The following is a 23,141-nucleotide window of genomic DNA, read 5'->3' as shown; positions in this document are numbered from 1 at the left end:
ATGAAGCACAGAAATTGCATCCGATTTTAATACAAAAGGAACAATGCCGACTTAAGTACAAGAGGACTGACACTCTAACTTTCTGTGATTTGAACCTCACCTGTGAGTCCAGTTTTAGATTCCGATGCTTCACTTCAGGTTTACAGTATACCTTGGACCTTCTTATTGACGATGAAACACAGAAATTGCATCCGAATTTAATACAAAAGGCACAATGCCGACTTAAGTACAAGAGGACTGACACTCTAACTTTCTATGATTTGAACCTATCCTGTGAGACCAGTTTTAGATTCCGATGCTTCACTTCAGGTTTACTGTATCCCTTGGACCTTCTTATTGACGATGAAACACAGCAATTGCATCCAAATTTAATACAAAAGGCACAATGCCGACTTAAGTACAAGAGGACTGACACTCTAACTTTCTATGATTTGAACCACTCCTGTGAGGCCGGTTTTAGAATCCGATGCTTCACTTCAGTTTTACTGTATCCCTTGGACTTTCTAATTGACGATGAAACACAGAAATCTCATCCGAATTTAATACAAAAGGCACAATGCCAACTTAAGTACAAGAGGACTGACACTCTAACTTTCTATGATTTGAACATCTCCTGTGAGTCCAGTTTTAGATTCCGATGCTTCACTTCAAGTTTACTGCATCCCTTGGACCTTCGTATTGACGATGAAACACAGAAATTGCATCCGAATTTAATAGAAAAGGCACAATGCCGACTTAAGTACAAGAGGACTGACACTCTAAGTTTCTATGATTTGAACCTCTGCTGTGAGTCCAGTTTTAGATTCCGATGCTTCACTTCAGGTTTACTGTATCCCTTGGACCTTCTTATTGACGATGAAACACAGAAATTGCATTCGAATTTAATACAAAAGGCACAATGCCGGCTTATGTACAAGAGGACTGACACTCTAACTTTCTATGATTTGAACCACTCCTGTGAGGCCGGTTTTAGATTCCGATGCTTCACTTCAGTTTTACTGTATCCCTTGGACTTTCTAATTGACGATGAAACACAGAAATTTCATCCGAATTTAATACAAAAGGCACAATGCCGACTTAAGTACAAGATGACTGACACTCTAACTTTCTATGATTTGAACCTCACCTGTGAGTCCAGTATTAGATACCTATGCTTCACTTCAGGTTTACTGAATACCTTGGACCTTCTTATTTACGATGAAACACAGAAATTTCATCCGAATTTAATACAAAAGGCACAATGCCGGCTTAAGTACAAGAGGACTGACACTCTAACTTTCTATGATTCGAACCTCTCCAGTGAATCCAGTTTTAGATTCCGATGCCTCACTTCAAGTTTACTGTATCCCTTGGACCTTCTTATTGACGATGAAACACAGGAATTGCATCCGAATTTAATACAAAAGGCACAATGCCGACTTAAGTACAAGAGGACTGACACTCTAACTTTCTATGATATGAACCTCTCCTGTGACTCCAGTTTTAGATTCCGATGCTTCAATTCAGGTTTACTGTATCCCTTGGACTTTCTTATTGACGCTGAAACACAGAAATTGCATCCGAATTTAATACAAAAGGCACAATGCCGACTTAAGTACAAGAGGACTGACACTCTAACTTTCTATGATTTGAACCTCACCTGTGAGTCCAGTATTAGACTCCTATGCTTCACTTCAGGTTTACTGAATACCTTGGACCTTCTTAGTGACGATGAAACACAGAAATTGCATCCGAATTTAATACAAAAGGCACAATGCCGGCTTAAGTACAAGAGGACTGACACTCTAACTTTCTATGATTCGAACCTCTCCTGTGAATCCAGTTTTAGATTCCGATGCCTCACTTCAAGTTTACTGTATCCCTTGGACCTTCTTATTGACGATTAAACACAGGAATTGCATCCAAATTTACTACAAAAGGCACAATGCCGACTTAAGTACAAGAGGACTGACACTCTAAGTTTCTATGATTTGAACCTCTGCTGTGGGTCCAGTTTTAGATTCCGATGCTTCACTTCAGATTTACTGTATCCCTTGGACCTTCTTATTGACGATGAGACACAGAAATTGCGTCCGAATTTAATACAAAAGGCACAATGCCGACTTAAGTACAAGAGGACTGACACCCTAACTTTCTATGATTTGACCCTCTCCTGTGAGTCCAGTTATTGTCGCCGAGGCTTCACTTCAGGTTTACTGTATCCCTTGGACCTTCTTATTGACGATGAAACACAGAAATTGCATCCGAAATTAATACAAAAGCACAATGCCGACTTAAGTACAAGAGGACTGACACTCTAGGTTTCTATGATTTGAACCTCTCCTGTGAGTCAGGTTTTAGTTTCCGATGCTTCACTTCAGGTGTACTGAATCCCTTGGACCTTCTTATTGACAATGAAGCACAGAAATTGCATCCGATTTTAATACAAAAGGAACAATGCCGACTTAAGTACAAGAGGACTGACACTCTAACTTTCTGTGATTTGAACCTCACCTGTAAGTCCAGTTTTAGATTCCGATGCTTCACTTCAGGTTTACAGTATACCTTGGACCTTCTTATTGACGATGAAACACAGCAATTGCATCCAAATTTAATACAAAAGGCACAATGCCGACTTAAGTACAAGAGGACTGACACTCTAACTTTCTATGATTTGAACCACTCCTGTGAGGCCGGTTTTAGAATCCTATGCTTCACTTCAGTTTTACTGTATCCCTTGGACTTTCTAATTGACGATGAAACACAGAAATTTCATCCGAATTTAATACAAAAGGCACAATGCCAACTTAAGTACAAGAGGACTGACACTCTAAGTTTCTATGATTTGAACCTCTGCTGTGAGTCCAGTTTTAGATTCCGATGCTTCACTTCAGGTTTACTGTATCCCTTGGACCTTCTTATTGACGATGAAACACAGAAATTGCATTCGAATTTAATACAAAAGGCACAATGCCGGCTTATGTACAAGAGGACTGACACTCATACTTTCTATGATTTGAACCTCTCCTGTGAGTCCAGTTTTAGATTCCGATGCTTCACTTCAGATTTACTGTATCCCTTGGTCCTTCTTATTGACGATGAGACACAGAAATTGCGTCCGAATTTAATACAAAAGGCACAATGCCGACTTAAGTACAAGAGGACTGACATTCTAACATTCTATGATTTGAACCACTCCTGTGAGTCCAGTTTTAGTTTCCGATGCTTCACATCAGGTTTACTGTGTCCCTTGGACCTTCTTATTGACGATGAACCACAGAAATTGCATCCGAAGTTAATACAAAAGGCACAATAGCGACTTAAGTACAAGAGGACTGACACACTAACTTTCTATGATTTGAACCTCTCCTGTGAGTCCAGTTTTAGATTCCGATGCTTCACTTCAGGTTTACTGTATGCCTTGGACCTTCTAATTGACGATGAAACACAGAAATTGCATTCGAATTTAATACAAAAGGCACAATGCCGGCTTATGTACAAGAGGACTGACACTCTAACTTTCTATGATTTGAACCACTCCTGTGAGGCCGGTTTTAGATTCCGATGCTTCACTTCAGTTTTACTGTATCCCTTGGACTTTCTAATTGACGATGAAACACAGAAATTTCATCCGAATTTAATACAAAAGGCACAATGCCGACTTAAGTACAAGATGACTGACACTCTAACTTTCTATGATTTGAACCTCACCTGTGAGTCCAGTATTAGATACCTATGCTTCACTTCAGGTTTACTGAATACCTTGGACCTTCTTATTTACGATGAAACACAGAAATTTCATCCGAATTTAATACAAAAGGCACAATGCCGGCTTAAGTACAAGAGGACTGACACTCTAACTTTCTATGATTCGAACCTTTCCAGTGAATCCAGTTTTAGATTCCGATGCCTCACTTCAAGTTTACTGTATCCCTTGGACCTTCTTATTGACGATGAAACACAGGAATTGCATCCGAATTTAATACAAAAGGCACAATGCCGACTTAAGTACAAGAGGACTGACACTCTAACTTTCTATGATATGAACCTCTCCTGTGACTCCAGTTTTAGATTCCGATGCTTCACTTCAGGTTTACTGTATCCCTTGGACTTTCTTATTGACGCTGAAACACAGAAATTGCATCCGAATTTAATACTAAAGGCACAATGCCGACTTAAGTACAAGAGGACTGACACTCTAACTTTCTATGATTTGAACCTCACCTGTGAGTCCAGTATTAGACTCCTATGCTTCACTTCAGGTTTACTGAATACCTTTGACCTTCTTATTGACGATGAAACACAGAAATTGCATCCGAATTTAATACAAAATGCACAATGCCGGCTTAAGTACAAGAGGACTGACACTCTAACTTTCTATGATTCGAACCTCTCCTGTGAATCCAGTTTTAGATTCCGATGCCTCACTTCAAGTTTACTGTATCCCTTGGACCTTCTTATTGACGATTAAACACAGGAATTGCATCCAAATTTACTACAAAAGGCACAATGCCGACTTAAGTACAAGAGGACTGACACTCTAACTTTCTATGATTTGAACCTATCCTGTGAGTCCAGTTTTAGATTCCGATGCTTCACTTCAGGTTTACTGTATCCCTTGGACCTTCTTATTGACGATGAAACACAGCAATTGCATCCAAATTTAATACAAAAGGCACAATGCCGACTTAAGTACAAGAGGACTGACACTCTAACTTTCTATGATTTGAACCACTCCTGTGAGGCCGGTTTTAGAATCCGATGCTTCACTTCAGTTTTACTGTATCCCTTGGACTTTCTAATTGACGATGAAACACAGAAATTTCATCCGAATTTAATAGAAACGGCACAATGCCAACTTAAGTACAAGAGGTGACACTCTAACTTTCTATGATTGGAACCTCTCCTGTGAGTCCAGTTTTAGATTCCGATGCTTCACTTCAAGTTTACTGCATCCCTTGGACCTTCTTATTGACGATGAAACACAGAAATTGCATCCGAATGTAATACAAAAGGCACAATGCCGACTTAAGTACAAGAGGACTGACACTCTAAGTTTCTATGATTTGAACCTCTGCTGTGGGTCCAGTTTTAGATTCCGATGCATCACTTCAGGTTTACTGTATCCCTTGGACCTTCTTATTGACGATGAAACACAGAAATTGCATTCGAATTTAATACAAAAGGCACAATGCCGGCTTATGTACAAGAGGACTGACACTCTAACTTTCTATGATTTGAACCTCTCCTGTGAGTCCAGTTTTAGATTCCGATGCTTCACTTCAGATTTACTGTATCCCTTGGACCTTCTTATTGACGATGAGACACAGAAATTGCGTCCGAATTTAATACAAAAGGCACAATGCCGACTTAAGTACAAGAGGACTGACACCCTAACTTTCTATGATTTGACCCTCTCCTGTGAGTCCAGTTATTGTCGCCGAGGCTTCACTTCAGGTTTACTGTATCCCTTGGACCTTCTTATTGACGATGAAACACAGAAATTGCATCCGAAATTAATACAAAAGCACAATGCCGACTTAAGTACAAGAGGACTGACACTCTAGGTTTCTATGATTTGAACCTCTCCTGTGAGTCAGGTTTTAGTTTCCGATGCTTCACTTCAGGTTTATTGAATCCCTTGGACCTTCTTATTGACAATGAAGCACAGAAATTGCATCCGATTTTAAAACAAAAGGAACAATGCCGACTTAAGTACAAGAGGACTGACACTCTAACTTTCTGTGATTTGAACCTCACCTGTGAGTCCAGTTTTAGATTCCGATGCTTCACTTCAGGTTTACAGTATACCTTGGACCTTCTTATTGACGATGAAACACAGCAATTGCATCCAAATGTAATACAAAAGGCACAATGCCGACTTAAGTACAAGAGGACTGACACTCTAACTTTCTATGATTTGAACCACTCCTGTGAGGCCGGTTTTAGAATCCGATGCTTCACTTCAGTTTTACTGTATCCCTTGGGCTTTCTAATTGACGATGAAACACAGAAATTTCATCCGAATTTAATACAAAAGGCACAATGCCAACTTAAGTACAAGAGGACTGACACTCTAACTTTCTATGATTTGAACCTCTCCTGTGAGTCCAGTTTTAGATTCCGATGCTTCACTTCAAGTTTACTGCATCCCTTGGACCTTCTTATTGACGATGAAACACAGAAATTGCATCCGAATTTAATACAAAGGGCGCAATGACGACTTAAGTACAAGAGGACTGACACTCTAAGTTTCTATGATTTGAACCTCTGCTGTGAGTCCAGTTTTAGATTCCGATGCTTCACTTCAGGTTTACTGTATCCCTTGGACCTTCTTATTGACGATGAAACACAGAAATTGCATTCGAATTTAATACAAAAGGCACAATGCCGGCTTATGTACAAGAGGACTGACACTCATACTTTCTATGATTTGAACCTCTCCTGTGAGTCCAGTTTTAGATTCCGATGCTTCACTTCAGATTTACTGTATCCCTTGGTCCTTCTTATTGACGATGAGACACAGAAATTGCGTCCGAATAAAATACAAAAGGCACAATGCCGACTTAAGTACAAGAGGACTGACATTCTAACATTCTATGATTTGAACCACTCCTGTGAGTCCAGTTTTAGTTTCCGATGCTTCACATCAGGTTTACTGTATCCCTTGGACCTTCTTATTGACGATGAACCACAGAAATTGCATCCGAAGTTAATACAAAAGGCACAATAGCGACTTAAGTACAAGAGGACTGACACACTAACTTTCTATGATTTGAACCTCTCCTGTGAGTCCAGTTTCAGATTCCGATGCTTCACTTCAGGTTTACTGTATCCCTTGACGATGAAACACAGAAATTGCATCCGAATATAATACAAAAGGCACAATGCCGACTTAAGTACAAGAGGACTGACACTCTAACTTTCTTTGATTTTAACCTCTCCTGTGACTCCAGTTTTAGATTCCGATGCTTCACTTCATGTTTTCTGTATCCCTTGGACCTTCTTATTGACGATGAAACACAGAAATTGCATCCGAATTTAATACAAAAGGCACAATGCCGACTTAAGTACAAGAGAACATACACTCTAACTTCCTATTATTTGAACCTCTCCTGTGTATCCAGTTTTAGATTCCGATGCTTCACTTCAGGTTTACTGTATCCCTTCGAACTTCTTATTGACGATGAAACACAGAAATTTCATCCGAATTTAATACAAAAGGCACAATGCCGACTTAAGTACAAGAGGACTGACACTCTAACTTTCTATGATTTGAACCTCACCTGTGATTACAGATTTAGATTTCGACGCTTCACTTCAGGTTTACTGAATCCCTTGGACCTTCTTATTGACGATGAAACACAGAAATTGCATCCGAATTTAATACAAAATGCTCAATGCCGACATAAGTACAAGAGGACTGACACTCGAACTTTCTATGATTTGAACCTATCCTGTGAGTCCAGTTTTAGATTCCGATGCTTCACTTCAGGTTTACTGTATCCCTTGGACCTTCTTGTTGACGATGAAACACAGCAATTGCATCCAAATTTAATACAAAAGGCACAATGCCGACTTAAGTACAAGAGGACTGACACTCTAACTTTCTATGATTTGAACCACTCCTGTGAGGCCGGTTTTAGATTCCGATTCTTCACTTCAGTTTTACTGTATCCCTTGGACTTTCTAATTGACGATGAAACACAGAAATTTCATCCGAATTTAATACAAAAGGCACAATGCCGACTTAAGTACAAGAGGACTGACACTCTAACTTTCTATGATTTGAACCTCTCCTGTGATTCCAGTTTCAGATTCCGATGCTTCACTTCAAGTATACTGCATCCCTTGGACCTTCTTATTGACGATGAAACACAGAAATTGCATCCGAATTTAATACAAAAGGCACAATGCCGACATAAGTACAAGAGGACTGACACTCTAAGTTTCTATGATTTGAACCTCTCCTGTGAGTCAGGTTTTAGTTTCCGATGCTTCACTTCAGGTTTACTGAATCCCTTGGACCTACTTATTGACAATGAAACACAGAAATTGCATTCGAATTTAATACAAAGGGCACAGTGCCGACTTAAGTACAAGAGGACTGACACTCTAACATCCTATGATTTGAACCACTCCTGTGAGTCCAGTTTTAGATTCCGATGCTTCACATCAGGTTTACTGTATCCCTTGGACCTTCTTATTGACGATGAAACACAGAAATTGCATCCGAATTTAATACAAAAGGCACAATAGCGACTTAAGTACAAGCGGACTGACACACTAACTTTCTATGATTTGAACCTCTCCTGTGAGTCCGGTTTCAGATTCCGATGCTTCACTTCAGGTTTACTGTATCCCTTGGACCTTCTTATTGACGATGAAACACCGAAATTGCTTCCGAATATAATACAAAAGGCACAATGCCGACTTAAGTACAAGATGACTGACACTCTAACTTTCTTTGATTTGAACCTCTCCTGTGATTCCAGTTTTAGATTCCGATGCTTCACTTCATGTATTCTATATCCCTTGGACCTTCTTATTGACGATGAAACACAGGAATTGCATCCGAATTTAATACAAAAGGCACAATGCCGACTTAAGTACAAGAGGACTGACACTCTAACTTTCTATGATTTGCACCTCACCTGTGAGTCCAGTATTAGATTCCTATGCTTCACTTCAGGTTTACTGAATACCTTGGACCTTCTTATTGACGATGAAAGACAGAAATTGCATCCGAATTTAATACAAAAGGCACAATGCCGACTTAAGTCCAAGAGGACTGACACTCTAATTTTCTATGATGTGAACCTCACCTGTGAGTCCAGTTTTAGATTCCGATGCTTCACTTCAGATTTACTGTACCCCTTGGAACTTCTAATTGACGATGAAGCACAGAAACTGCATCCGATTTTAATACAAAAGGAACAATGCCGACCTAAGTACAAGAGGACTGACACTCTAACTTTCTATGATTTGAACCTCACCTGTGAGTCCAGTTTTAGATTCCGATGCTTCACTTCAGGTTTACTGTATACCTTGGACCTTCTTATTGACGATGAAACACAGAAATTGCATCCGAATTTAATACAAAAGGCACAATGCCGACGTAAGTACAAGAGGACTGACACTCTAACTTTCTATGATTTGAACCTCACCTGTGAGTACAGTTTTAGATTTCGATGCTTCACTTGAGGTTTACTGAATCCCTTGGGCCTTCTTATTGACGATGAAACACAGAAATTGTATCCGAATTTAATACAAAAAGCTCAATGCCGACTAAAGTACAAGAGGACTGACACTCTAACTTTCTATGATTTGAACCTCACCTGTGAGTCCAGTTTTAGATTTCGATGCTTCACTTCAGGTTTACTGTATCCCTTGGACCTTCTTATTGACGATGAAACACAGAAATTGCATCCGAATTTAATACAAAAGGCACAATGCCGACTTAAGTACAAGAGGACTGACACTCTAACTTTCTAAGATTTGAACCTCTCCTGTGAGTCCTGTTTTTGTTGCCGAGGCTTCACTTCAGGTTTACTGTATCCCTTGGACCTTCTTATTGACGATGAAACACAGAAATTGCATCCGAATTTAATACATAAGGCACAATGCCGACTTAAGTACAAGAGGACTGACACTCTAACTTTCTATGATATGAACCTCTCCTGTGGCTCCAGTTTTAGATTCCGATGCTTCACTTCAGGTTTACTGTATCCCTTGGACTTTCTTATTGACGCTGAAACACAGAAATTGCATCCGAATTTAATACAAAAGGCACAATGCCGACTTAAGTACAAGAGGACTGACACTCTAACTTTCTATGATTTGAACCTCACCCGTGAGTCCTGTATTAGACTCCTATGCTTCACTTCAGGTTTACTGAATACCTTGGACCTTCTTATTGACGATGAAACACAGATATTGCATCCGAATTTAATACAAAAGGCACAATGCCGGCTTAAGTACAAGAGGACTGACACTCTAACTTTCTATGATTCGAACCTCTCCTGTGAATCCAGTTTTAGATTCCGATGCCTCACTTCAAGTTTACTGTATCCCTTGGACCTTCTTATTGACGATGAAACACAGGAATTGCATCCAAATTTACTACAAAAGGCACAATGCCGACTCAAGTACAAGAGGACTGACACTCTAACTTTCTATGATTTGAACCACTCCTGTGAGGCCGGTTTTAGATTCCGATGCTTCACTTCAGTTTTACTGTATCCCTTGGACTTTCTAATTCACGATGAAACACAGAAATTTCATCCGAATTTAATACAAAAGGCACAATGCCGACTTAAGTACAAGAGGACTGACACTCTAACTTTCTATGATTTTAACCTCTCCTGTGAGTCCAGTTTTAGATTCCGATGCTTCACTTCAGGTTTACTGAATCCCTTGGACCTTCTAATTGACGATGAAACACAGAAATTGTATCGGAATTTAATACAAAATGCTCAATGCCGACTAAAGTACAGGAGGACTGACACTCTAACTTTCTATGATTTGAACCTCACCTGTGAGTCCAGTTTTAGATTTCGATGCTTCACTTCAGGTTTACCCTTGGACCTTCTTATTGACGATGAAACACAGAAATTGCATCCGAATTTAATACAAAAGGCACAATGCCGGCTTAAGTACAAGAGGACTGACACTCTAACTTTCTATGATTCGAACCTCTCCTGTGAAACCAGTTTTAGATTCCGATGCCTCACTTCAAGTTTACTGTATCCCTTGGACCTTCTTATGACGATGAAACACAGATATAGCATCCGAATTTAATACAAAAGGCACAATGCCGGCTTAAGTACAAGAGGACTGACACTCTAACTTTCTATGATATGAACCTCTCCTGTGACTCCAGTTTTAGATTCCGATGCTTCACTTCAGGTTTACTGTATCACTTGGACTTTCTTATTGACGCTGAAACACAGAAATTGCATCCGAATATAATACAAAAGGCACAATGCCGACTTAAGTACAAGAGGACTGACACTCTAACTTTCTATGATTTGAACCTCACCTGTGAGTCCAGTATTAGACTCCTATGCTTCACTTCAGGTTTACTGAATACCTTGGACCTTCTTATTGACGATGAAACACAGATATTGCATTCGAATTTAATACAAAAGGCACATTGCCGGCTTAAGTACAAGAGGACTGACACTCTAACTTTCTTTGATTTGAACCTCTCTTGTGAGTCCAGTTATTGTTGCCGAGGCTTCACTTCAGGTTTGCTGTATCCCTTGGACCTTCTTATTGACGATAAAACACAGAAATTGCATCCGAAATTAATACAAAAGCACAATGCCGACTTATGTACAAGAGGACTGACACTCTACGTTTCTATGATTTGAACCTCTCCTGTGAGTCAGGTTTTAGTTTCCGATGCTTCACTTCAGGTTTACTGAATCCCTTGGACCTTCTTATTGACAATGAAACGCAGAAATTGCATTCGAATTTAATACAAAAGGCACAGTGCCGACTTAAGTACAAGAGGACTGACACTCTAACATTCTATGATTTGAACCACTGCTGTGAGTCCAGTTTTAGATTCCGATGCTTCACATCAGGTTTACTGTATCCCTTGGACCTTCTTATTGACGATGAAACACAGAAATTGCATCCGAATTTAATACAAAAGGCACAATAGCGACTTAAGTACAAGAGGACTGACACACTAACTTTCTATGATTTGAACATCTCCTGTGAGTCCAGTTTCAGATTCCGATGCTTCACTTCAGGTTTACTGTATCCCTTGGACCTTCTTATTGACGATGAAACACAGAAATTGCATCCGAATATAATACAAAAGGCACAATGCCGACTTAAGTACAAGAGGATTGACACTCTAACATTCTTTGATTTGAACCTCTCCTGTGATTCCAGTTTTAGATTCCGATGCTTCACTTCATGTTTTCTGTATCCCTTGGACCTTCTTATTGACGATGAAACACAGAAATTGCATCCGAATTTAATACAAAAGGCACAATGCTGACTTAAGTACAAGAGGACATACACTCTAACTTCCTATTATTTGAACGTCTCCTGTGTATCCAGTTTTAGATTCCGATGCTTCACTTCAGGTTTACTGTATCCCTTCGACCTTCTTATTGACGATGAAACACAGAAATTGCATCCGAATTTAATACATTATCCACAATGCTGACTTAAGTAAAAGAGGTCCGACACTCTAACTTTCTAAGATTTGAACCTCGACTGTGAGTCCAGTTTTAAATTCCGATGCTACACTTCAGGTTTACTGTATACCTTGGACCTTCTTATTGACGATGAAACACAGAAGTTGCATCCGAAATTAATACAAAAAGCACAATGCCGACTTAAGTACAAGAGGACAGACACTCTAACTTTCTATGATTTGAACCACTCCTGTGAGGCCAGTTTTAGATTCCGATGCTTCACTTCAGGTTTACTGTATCCCTTGGACCTTCTTAATGACGCTGAAACACAGAAATTGCATCCGAATTTAATATAAATGGCACAATGCCGACTTAAGTACAAGAGGACTGACACTCTAACTTTCTATGATATGAACCTCTCCTGTGACTCCAGTTTTAGATTCCGATGTTTCACTTCAGGTTTACTGTATCCCTTGGACCTTCTTATTGACGCTGAAACACAGAAATTGCATCCGAATTTAATACAAAAGGCACAATGCCGACTTAAGTACAAGAGGACTGACACTCTAACTTTCTATGATTTGAACCAAACCTGTGAGTCGAGTTTTAGATTCCGATGCTTCACTTCAGGTTTACTGTATACCTTGGACCTTCTTATTGACGATGAAACACAGAAATTGCATCCGAATTTAATACAAAAGGCACAATGCCGACTTAAGTACAAGAGGACTGACACTCTATCTTTCTATGATATGAACCTCTCCTGTGAGTACAGTTTTAGATTCCGATGCTTCACTTCAGGTTTACTGCATCCCTTGGACCATCTTATTGACGATGAAACACAGAAATTGCATCCGAATTTAATACAACAGGCACAATGCCGACTTAAGTACAAGAGGACAGACACTCGAAATTTCTATGATTTGAACCACTCCTGTGTGTCTAGTTATAGATTCCGATGCTTCACTTCAGGTTTACGTTATCCCTTGGACCTGCTTATTGACGATGAAACACAGAAATTGCATCCGAATTTAATACAAGAGGCTCAATTCCGACTTATGTACAAGAGGACTGACACTCTAACTATCTATGATATGAACCTCTCCTGTGAGTCCAGTTTTAGATTCCGATGCTTCACTTCAGGTTTACTGTATACCTTGGACCTTCTTATTGACGATGAAACACAGAAATTACATCCGAATTTAATACAAAAGGCACAATGCCGACTGAAGTACAAGAGGACTGACACTCTAACTTTCTATGATTTGAACCTCACCTGTGAGTCCAGTTTTAGATTCCGATGCTTCACTTCAGGTTTACTGTATACCTTGGATCTTCTTATTGACGATGAAACACAGAAATTGCATCCGATTTTAATACAAAAGGCACAATGCCGACTTAAGTACAAGAGGACTGACACTCTTACTTTCTATGATATGGACCTCTCCTGTGAGTACAGTTTTAGATTCCGATGCTTCACTTCAGGTTTACTGCATCCCATGGACCTTCTTATTGACGATGAAACACAGAAATGGCATCCGAATTTAATACCACAGGCACAATGCCGACTTAAGTACAAGAGGACTGACACTCTAACTGTCTATGATTTGAACCACTCCTGTGAATCCAGTTATAGATTCCGATGCTTCACTTCAGGTTTACTGTATCCCTTGGACCTTCTTATTGACGATGGAACACAGAAATGGCATCCGAATTTAATACAAGAGGCACAATTCCGACTTAAGTACAAGAGGACTGACACTCTAACATTCTATGATATGAACCTCTCCTGTGAGTCCAGTTTTAGATTCCGATGCTTCAATTCAGGTGTACTGTATACCTTGGACCTTCTTATTGACGATGAAACACAGAAATTACATCCGAATTTAATACAAAAGGCACAATGCCGACTGAAGTACATGAGGACTGACACTCTAACTTTCTATGATTTGAACCTCACCTGTGAGTCCTGTTTTAGTTTCCGATGCTTCACTTCAGGTTTACTGTATCCCTTGGACCTTCTTATTGACGCTGAAACACAGAAATTGCATCTGAAATTAATACAAAAGGCACAATGCCAGCTTAAGTACAAGAGGACTGACACTCTAACTTTCTTTGATTTGAACCTCTCTTGTGAGTCCAGTTATTGTTGCCGAGGCTTCACTTCAGGTTTGCTGTATCCCTTGGACCTTCTTATTGACGATGAAACACAGAAATTGCATCCGAAATTAATACAAAAGCACAATGCCGACTTATGTACAAGAGGACTGACACTCTAAGTTTCTATGATTTGAACCTCTCCTGTGAGTCAGGTTTTAGTTTCCGATGCTTCACTTCAGGTTTACTGAATCCCTTGGACCTTCTTATTGACAATGAAACGCAGAAATTGCATTCGAATTTAATACAAAAGGCACAGTGCCGACTTAAGTACAAGAGGACTGACACTCTAACATTCTATGATTTGAACCACTCCTGTGAGTCCAGTTTTAGATTCCGATGCTTCACATCAGGTTTACTGTATCCCTTGGACCTTCTTATTGACGATGAAACACAGAAATTGCATCCGAATTTAATACAAAAGGCACAATACCGACTTAAGTACAAGAGGACTGACACACTAACTTTCTATGATTTGAACATCTCCTGTGAGTCCAGTTTCAGATTCCGATGCTTCACTTCAGGTTTACTGTATCCCTTGGACCTTCTTATTGACGATGAAACACAGAAATTGCATCCGAATATAATACAAAAGGCACAATGCCGACTTAAGTACAAGAGGATTGACACTCTAACATTCTTTGATTTGACCCTCTCCTGTGATTCCAGTTTTAGATTCCGATGCTTCACTTCATGTTTTCTGTATCCCTTGGACCTTCTTATTGACGATGAAACACAGAAATTGCATCCGAATTTAATACAAAAGGCACAATGCTGACTTAAGTACAAGAGGACATACACTCTAACTTCCTATTATTTGAACGTCTCCTGTGTATCCAGTTTTAGATTCCGATGCTTCACTTCAGGTTTACTGTATCCCTCGAACTTCTTATTGACGATGAAACACAGAAATTGCATCCGAATTTAATACATTATCCACAATGCTGACTTAAGTAAAAGAGGTCCGACACTCTAACTTTCTAAGATTTGAACCTCGACTGTGAGTCCAGTTTTAGATTCCGATGCTACACTTCAGGTTTACTGTATACCTTGGACCTTCTTATTGACGATGAAACACAGAAGTTGCATCCGAAATTAATACAAAAAGCACAATGCCGACTTAAGTACAAGAGGACAGACACTCTAACTTTCTATGATTTGAACCACTCCTGTGAGGCCAGTTTTAGATTCCGATGCTTCACTTCAGGTTTACTGCATCCCTTGGAACTTCTTAATGACGCTGAAACACAGAAATTGCATCCGAATTTAATATAAATGGCACAATGCCGACTTAAGTACAAGAGGACTGACACTCTAACATTCTATGATATTTACCTCTCCTGTGACTCCAGTTTTAGATTCCGATGTTTCACTTCAGGTTTACTGTATCCCTTGGACCTTCTTATTGACGCTGAAACACAGAAATTGCATCCGAATTTATTACAAAAGGCACAAAGCCGACTTAAGTACAAGAGGACTGACACTCTAACTTTCTATGATTTGAACCAAACCTGTGAGTCCAGTTTTAGATTCCGATGCTTCACTTCAGGTTTACTGTATACCTTGGACCTTCTTATTGACGATGAAACACAGAAATTGCATCCGAATTTAATACAAAAGGCACAATGCCGACTTAAGTACAAGAGGACTGACACTCTAACTTTCTATGATATGAACCTCTCCTGTGAGTACAGTTTTAGATTCCGATGCTTCACTTCAGGTTTACTGCATCCCTTGGACCTTCTTATTGACGATGAAACACAGAAATTGCATCCGAATTTAATACAACAGGCACAATGCCGACTTAAGTACAAGAGGACAGACACTCGAAATTTCTATGATTTGAACCACTCCTGTGTGTCTAGTTATAGATTCCGATGCTTCACTTCAGGTTTACGTTATCCCTTGGACCTGCTTATTGACGATGAAACACAGAAATTGCATCCGAATTTAATACAAGAGGCTCAATTCCGACTTAAGTCCAAGAGGACTGACACTCTAACTATCTATGATATGAACCTCTCCTGTGAGTCCAGTTTTAGATTCCGATGCTTCACTTCAGGTTTACTGTATACCTTGGACCTTCTTATTGACGATGAAACACAGAAATTACATCCGAATTTAATACAAAAGGCACAATGCCGACTGAAGTACAAGAGGACTGACACTCTAACTTTCTATGATTTGAACCTCACCTGTGAGTCCAGTTTTAGATTCCGATGCTTCACTTCAGGTTTACTGTATACCTTGGATCTTCTTATTGACGATGAAACACAGAAATTGCATCCGAATTTAATACAAAAGGCACAATGCCGACTTAAGTACAAGAGGACTGACACTCTTACTTTCTATGATATGAACCTCTCCTGTGAGTACAGTTTTAGATTCCGATGCTTCACTTCAGGTTTACTGCATCCCATGGACCTTCTTATTGACGATGAAACACAGAAATGGCATCCGAATTTAATACCACAGGCACAATGCCGACTTAAGTAAAAGAGGACTGACACTCTAACTTTCTATGATTTGAACCACTCCTGTGAATCCAGTTATAGATTCCGATGCTTCACTTCAGGTTTACTGTATCCCTTGGACCTTCTTATTGACGATGAAACACAGAAATGGCATCCGAATTTAATACAAGAGGCACAATTCCGACTTAAGTACAAGAGGACTGACACTCTAACATTCTATGATATGAACCTCTCCTGTGAGTCCAGTTTTAGATTCCGATGCTTCAATTCAGGTTTACTGTATACCTTGGACCTTCTTATTGACGATGAAACACAGAAATTACATCCGAATTTAATACAAAAGGCACAATGCCGACTGAAGTACAAGAGGACTGACACTCTAACTTTCTATGATTTGAACCTCACCTGTGAGTCCTGTTTTAGTTTCCGATGCTTCACTTCTGGTTTACTGTATACCTTTGACCTTCTTATTGACGATGAAACACAGAAATTGCATTCGAATTTAATACAAAAGGCACAATGCCGACTTAAGTACAAGAGGACTGACACCCTAACTTTCTATGATATGAACCTCTCCTGTGACTCCAGTTTTAGATTCCGATGCTTCACTTCAGGTTTACTGTATCCCTTGGACCTTCTTATTGACGCTGAAACACAGAAATTGCATCTGAAATTAATACAAAAGGCACAATGCCGACTTAAGTACAAGAGGACTGACACTCTAATGTTCTTTGATTTGAACCACACCTGTGAGTCCAGTTTTAGATTCCGATGCTTCACTTCAGGTTTACTGTATACCTTGGACCTTCTTATTGACGATGAAACACAGAAATTGCATCCGAATTTAATACAAAAGGCACAATGCCGACTTAAGTACAAGAGGACTGACACTCTAACTTTCTATGATATGAACCTCTCCTGTGAGTCCAGTTTTAGATTCCGATGCTTCACTTCAGCTTTACTGTATACCTTGGACCTTCTTATTGACGATGAAACACAAAAATTGCATCCGAATTTAATACAACAGGCACAATGCCGACTTAAGTACAAGAGGACTGACACTCTAACTTTCTATGATTTGAACCACTCCTGTGAGTCCAGTTTTAGATTCCGATGCTTCACTTCAGGTTTACTGTATACCTTGGACCTTCTTATTGACGATGAAACACAGAAATTACATCCGTATTTACTACAAAAGGCACAATGCCGACTGAAGTACAAGAGGATTGATACTCTAACTTTCTATGATTTGAACCTCACCTGTGAGTCCAGTTTTGGATTCCGATGCTTCACTTCAGATTTACTGTATACCTTTGACCTTCTTATTGACGATGAAACACAGAAATTGCATCCGAATTTAATACAGAAGGCACAATGCCGACTTAAGTACAAGAGGACTGACACTCTAACTTTCTATGATATGAACCTCTCCAGTGAGTACAGTTTTAGATTCCGATGCTTCACTTCAGGTTTTCTGCATCCCTTGGACCTTCTTATTGACGATGAAACACAGAAATTGCATCCGAATTTAATACAACAGGCACAATGCCGACTTAAGTACAAGAGGACTGACACTCTAACTTTCTATGATTTGAACCACTCCTGTGAGTCCAGTTATAGATTCCGATGCTTCACTTCATATTTACTGTATCCCTTGGACCTTCTTATTGACGATAAAACACAGAAATGGCATCCGAATGTAATACAAGAGGCACAATTGCGACTTAAGTGCAAGAGGACTGACACTCTAACTTTCTATGATATGAACCTCTCCTGTGAGTCCAGTTTTAGATTCCATTTGCTTCACTTCAGGTTTACTGTATACCTTGGACCTTCTTGTTGACGATGAAACACAGAAATTACATCCGAATTTAATACAAAAGGCACAATGCCGACTGAAGTACAAGAGGATTGATACTCTAACTTTCTATGATTTGAACCTCACCTGTGAGTCCAGTTTTGGATTCCGATGCTTCACTTCAGGTTTACTGTATACCTTTGACCTTCTTATTGACGATGAAACACAGAAATTGCATCCGAATTTAATACAAAAGGCACAATGCCGACTTAAGTACAAGAGGACTGACACTCTAACTTTCTATGATATGAACCTCTCCTGTGACTCCAGTTTTAGATTCCGATGCTTCACTTCAGGTTTACTGTATCCTTGGACCTTCTAATTGACGCTGATACACAGAAATTGCATCCGAAATTAATACAAAAGGCACAATGCCGACTTAAGTACAAGAGGACTGACACTCTAACTTTCTATGATTTGAACCTCACCTGTGGGTCCAGTTTTAGATTCCGATGCTTCACTTCAGGTTTACTGTATACCTAGGACCTTCTTATTGACGATGAAACACAGAAATTGCATCCGAATTTAATACAAAAGGCACAATGCCGACTTAAGTACAAGAGGACTGACACTCTAACTTTCTATGATATGAACCTCTCCTGTGAGTAAAGTTTTAGATTCCGATGCTTCACTTCAGGTTTACAGTATTCCTTGGAGCTTCTTATTGACGATGAAACACAGAAATTGCATCCGAATTTAATACAACAGGCACGATGCCGACTTAAGTACAAGAGGACTGCACTCTAACTTTCTATGATTTGAACCACTCCTGTGAGTCCAGTTATAGATTCCGATGTTTCACTTCAGGTTTACTGTATCCCTTGGACCTTCTTATTGACGATGAAACACATAAATTGCATCCGAATTTAACACAAAAGGCACAATGCCGACTTAAGTACAAGAGGGCTGGCACTCTAACTTTCTATGATTTGAACCTCACCTGTGAGTCCAGATTTGGATTTCGATTTTTCACTTCAGGTTTACTGAATCCCTTGGACCTTCTTACTGACGATGAAAGACAAAAATTGCATCCGAATGTAATACAAAATGCTCAATGCCAACTTAAGTACAAGAGGACTGACACTCTAACTTTCTATGATTTGAACCTATGCTGTGAGTCCAGTTTTAGATTCCGATGCTTCACTTCAGGTTTACTGTATCCCTTGGACCTTTTTATTGACGATGAAACACAGCAATTGCATCCGAATTTAATACAAAAGGCACAATGCCGACTTAAGTACAAGAGGACTGACACTCTAACTTTCTGTGATTTGAACCACTCCTGTGGGGCCGGTTTTAGATTCTGATGCTTCACTTCAGTTTTACTGTATCCCTTGGACTTTCTTATTGACGATGAAACACAGAAATTTCATCCGAATTTAATGCAAAATGCACAATGCCGACTTAAGTACAAGAGGACTGACACTCTAACTTTCTATGATTTGAACCTCTCCTGTGAGTCCAGTTTTAGATTCCGATGCTTCACTTCAGGTTTACTGTATCCCTTGGACCTTCTTATTGACGATGAAACACATAAATTGCATCCGAATTTAATACAAAAGGCACAATGCCGACTTAAGTAAAAGAGGACTGACACTCTAAGTTTCTCTGATTTGAATCTCTCCTGTGAGTCCAGTTTTAGATTCCGATGCTTCATTTCAGGTTTACTGTATCCCTTGGAGCTTCTTATTGACGATGATGCACAGAAATTACATCCGATTTTAATACAAAAGGCACAATGCCGACTTAAGTACAAGAGGACAGACACTCTAATTTTCTATGATTTGAACCTCTCCTGTGAGTCCAGTTTTAGATGTCGAGGCTTCACTTCAGGTTTACTGTATCCCTTGGACCTTCTTATTGACGATGAAACACAGAAATTACATCCGAATTTAATACAAAAGGCACAATGCCGACTGAAGTACAAGAGGACTGACACTCTAACTTTCTATGATTTGAACCTCACCTGTGAGTACTGTTTTAGTTTCCGATGCTTCACTTCAGGTTTACTGTATACCTTTGACCTTCTTATTGACGATGAAACACAGAAATTGTGTCCGAATTTAATACAAAAGGCACAATGCCGACTTAAGTACAAGAGGACTGACACCCTAACATTCTATGATATGAACCTCTCCTGTGACTCCAGTTTTAGATTCCGATGCTTCACTTCAGGTTTACTGTATCCCTTGGACCTTCTTATTGACGCTGAAACACAGAAATTGCATCTGAAATTAATACAAAAGGCACAATGCCGACTTAAGTACAAGAGGACTGACACTCTAATGTCCTTTGATTAGAACCTCACCTGTGAGTCCAGTTTTAGATTCCGATGCTTCACTTCAGGTTTACTGTATACCTTGGACCTTCTTATTGACGATGAAACACAGAAATTGCATCCGAATTTAATACAAAAGGCACAATGCCGACTTAAGTACAAGAGGACTGACACTCTAACTTTCTATGATATGAACCTCTCCTATGAGTCCAGTTTTAGATTCCGATGCTTCACTTCAGCTTTACAGTATACCTTGGACCTTCTTAATAACGATGAAACACAGAAATTACATCCGATTTTAATACAAAAGGCACAATGCCGACTGAAGTACAAGAGGACTGACACTCTAACTTTCTATGATATGAACGTCTCCTGTGAGTACAGTTTTAGATTCCGATGCTTCACTTCAGGTTTTCTGCATCCCTTGGACCTTCTTATTGACGATGAAACACAGAAATTGCATCCGAATTTAATACAACAGGCACAATGCCGACTTAAGTACAAGAGGACTGACACTCTAACTTTCTATGATTTGAACCACTCCTGTGAGTCCAGTTTTAGATTCCGATGCTTCACTTCAGGTTTACTGTATACCTTGGACCTTCTTATTGACGATGAAACACAGAAATTACAACCGTATTTACTACAAAAGGCACAATGCCGACTGAAGTACAAGAGGATTGATACTCTAACATTCTGTGATTTGAACATCACCTGTGAGTCCAGTTTTGGATTCCGATGCTTCACTTCAGATTTACTGTATACCTTTGACCTTCTTATTGACGATGAAACACAGAAATTACATCCGAATTTAATACAGAAGGCACAATGCCGACTTAAGTACAAGAGGACTGACACTCTAACTTTCTATGATATGAACCTCTCCTGTGAGTACAGTTTTAGATACCGATGTTTCACTTCCGGTTTTCTGCATCCCTTGGACCTTCTTATTGACGATGAAACACAGAAATTGCATCCGAATTTAATACAACAGGCACAATGCCGACTGAAGTACAAGAGGACTGACACTCTAACTTTCTATGATTTGAACCACTCCTGTGAGTCCAGTTATAGATTCCGATGCTTCACTTCAGGTTTACTGTATCCCTTGGACCTTCTTATTGACGATAAAACACAGAAATGGCATCCGAATGGAATACAAGAGGCACAATTGCGACTTAAGTGCAAGAGGACTGACACTCTAACTTTCTATGATATGAACCTCTCCAGTGAGTCCAGTTTTAGATTCCATTTGCTTCACTTCAGGTTTACTGTATACCTTGGACCTTCTTATTGACGATGAAACACAGAAATTACATCCGAATTTAATACAAAAGGCACAATGCCGACTGAAGTACAAGAGGATTGATACTCTAACTTTCTATGATTTGAACCTCACCTGTGAGTCCAGTTTTGGATTCCGATGCTTCACTTCAGGTTTACTGTATACCTTTGACCTTCTTATTGACGATGAAACACAGAAATTGCATCCGAATTTAATACAAAAGGCACAATGCCGACTTAAGTACAAGAGGACTGACACTCTAACTTTCTATGATATGAACCTCTCCTGTGACTCCAGTTTTAGATTCCGATGCTTCACTTCAGGTTTACTGTATTCTTGGACCTTCTTATTGACGCTGATACACAGAAATTGCATCCGAAATTAATACAAAAGGCACAATGCCGACTTAAGTACAAGAGGACTGACACTCTAACTTTCTATGATTTGAACCTCACCTGTGGGTCCAGTTTTAGATTCCGATGCTTCACTTCAGGTTTACTGTATACCTAGGACCTTCTTATTGACGATGAAACACAGAAATTGCATCCGAATTTAATACAAAAGGCACAATGCCGACTTAAGTACAATTGGACTGACACTCTAACTTTCTATGATATGAACCTCTCCTGTGAGTAAAGTTTTAGATTCCGATGCTTCACTTCAGGTTTACAGTATTCCTTGGAGCTTCTTATTGACGATGAAACACAGAAATTGCATCCGAATTTAATACAACAGGCACGATGCCGACTTAAGTACATGAGGACTGCACTCTAACTTTCTATGATTTGAACCACTCCTGTGAGTCCAGTTATTGATTCCGATGCTTCACTTCAGGTTTACTGTATCCCTTGGACCTTCTTATTGACGATGAAACACAGAAATTGCATCCGAATTTAACACAAAAGGCACAATGCCGACTTAAGTACAAGAGGGCTGGCACTCTAACTTTCTA

The sequence above is a fragment of the Schistocerca serialis genome, chromosome 3 (genome assembly GCF_023864345.2).
Source record: "Schistocerca serialis cubense isolate TAMUIC-IGC-003099 chromosome 3, iqSchSeri2.2, whole genome shotgun sequence".
NCBI classification, from domain to species: Eukaryota; Metazoa; Arthropoda; class Insecta; order Orthoptera; family Acrididae; genus Schistocerca; species Schistocerca serialis.
This window is presented reverse-complemented; position numbering follows the sequence as displayed.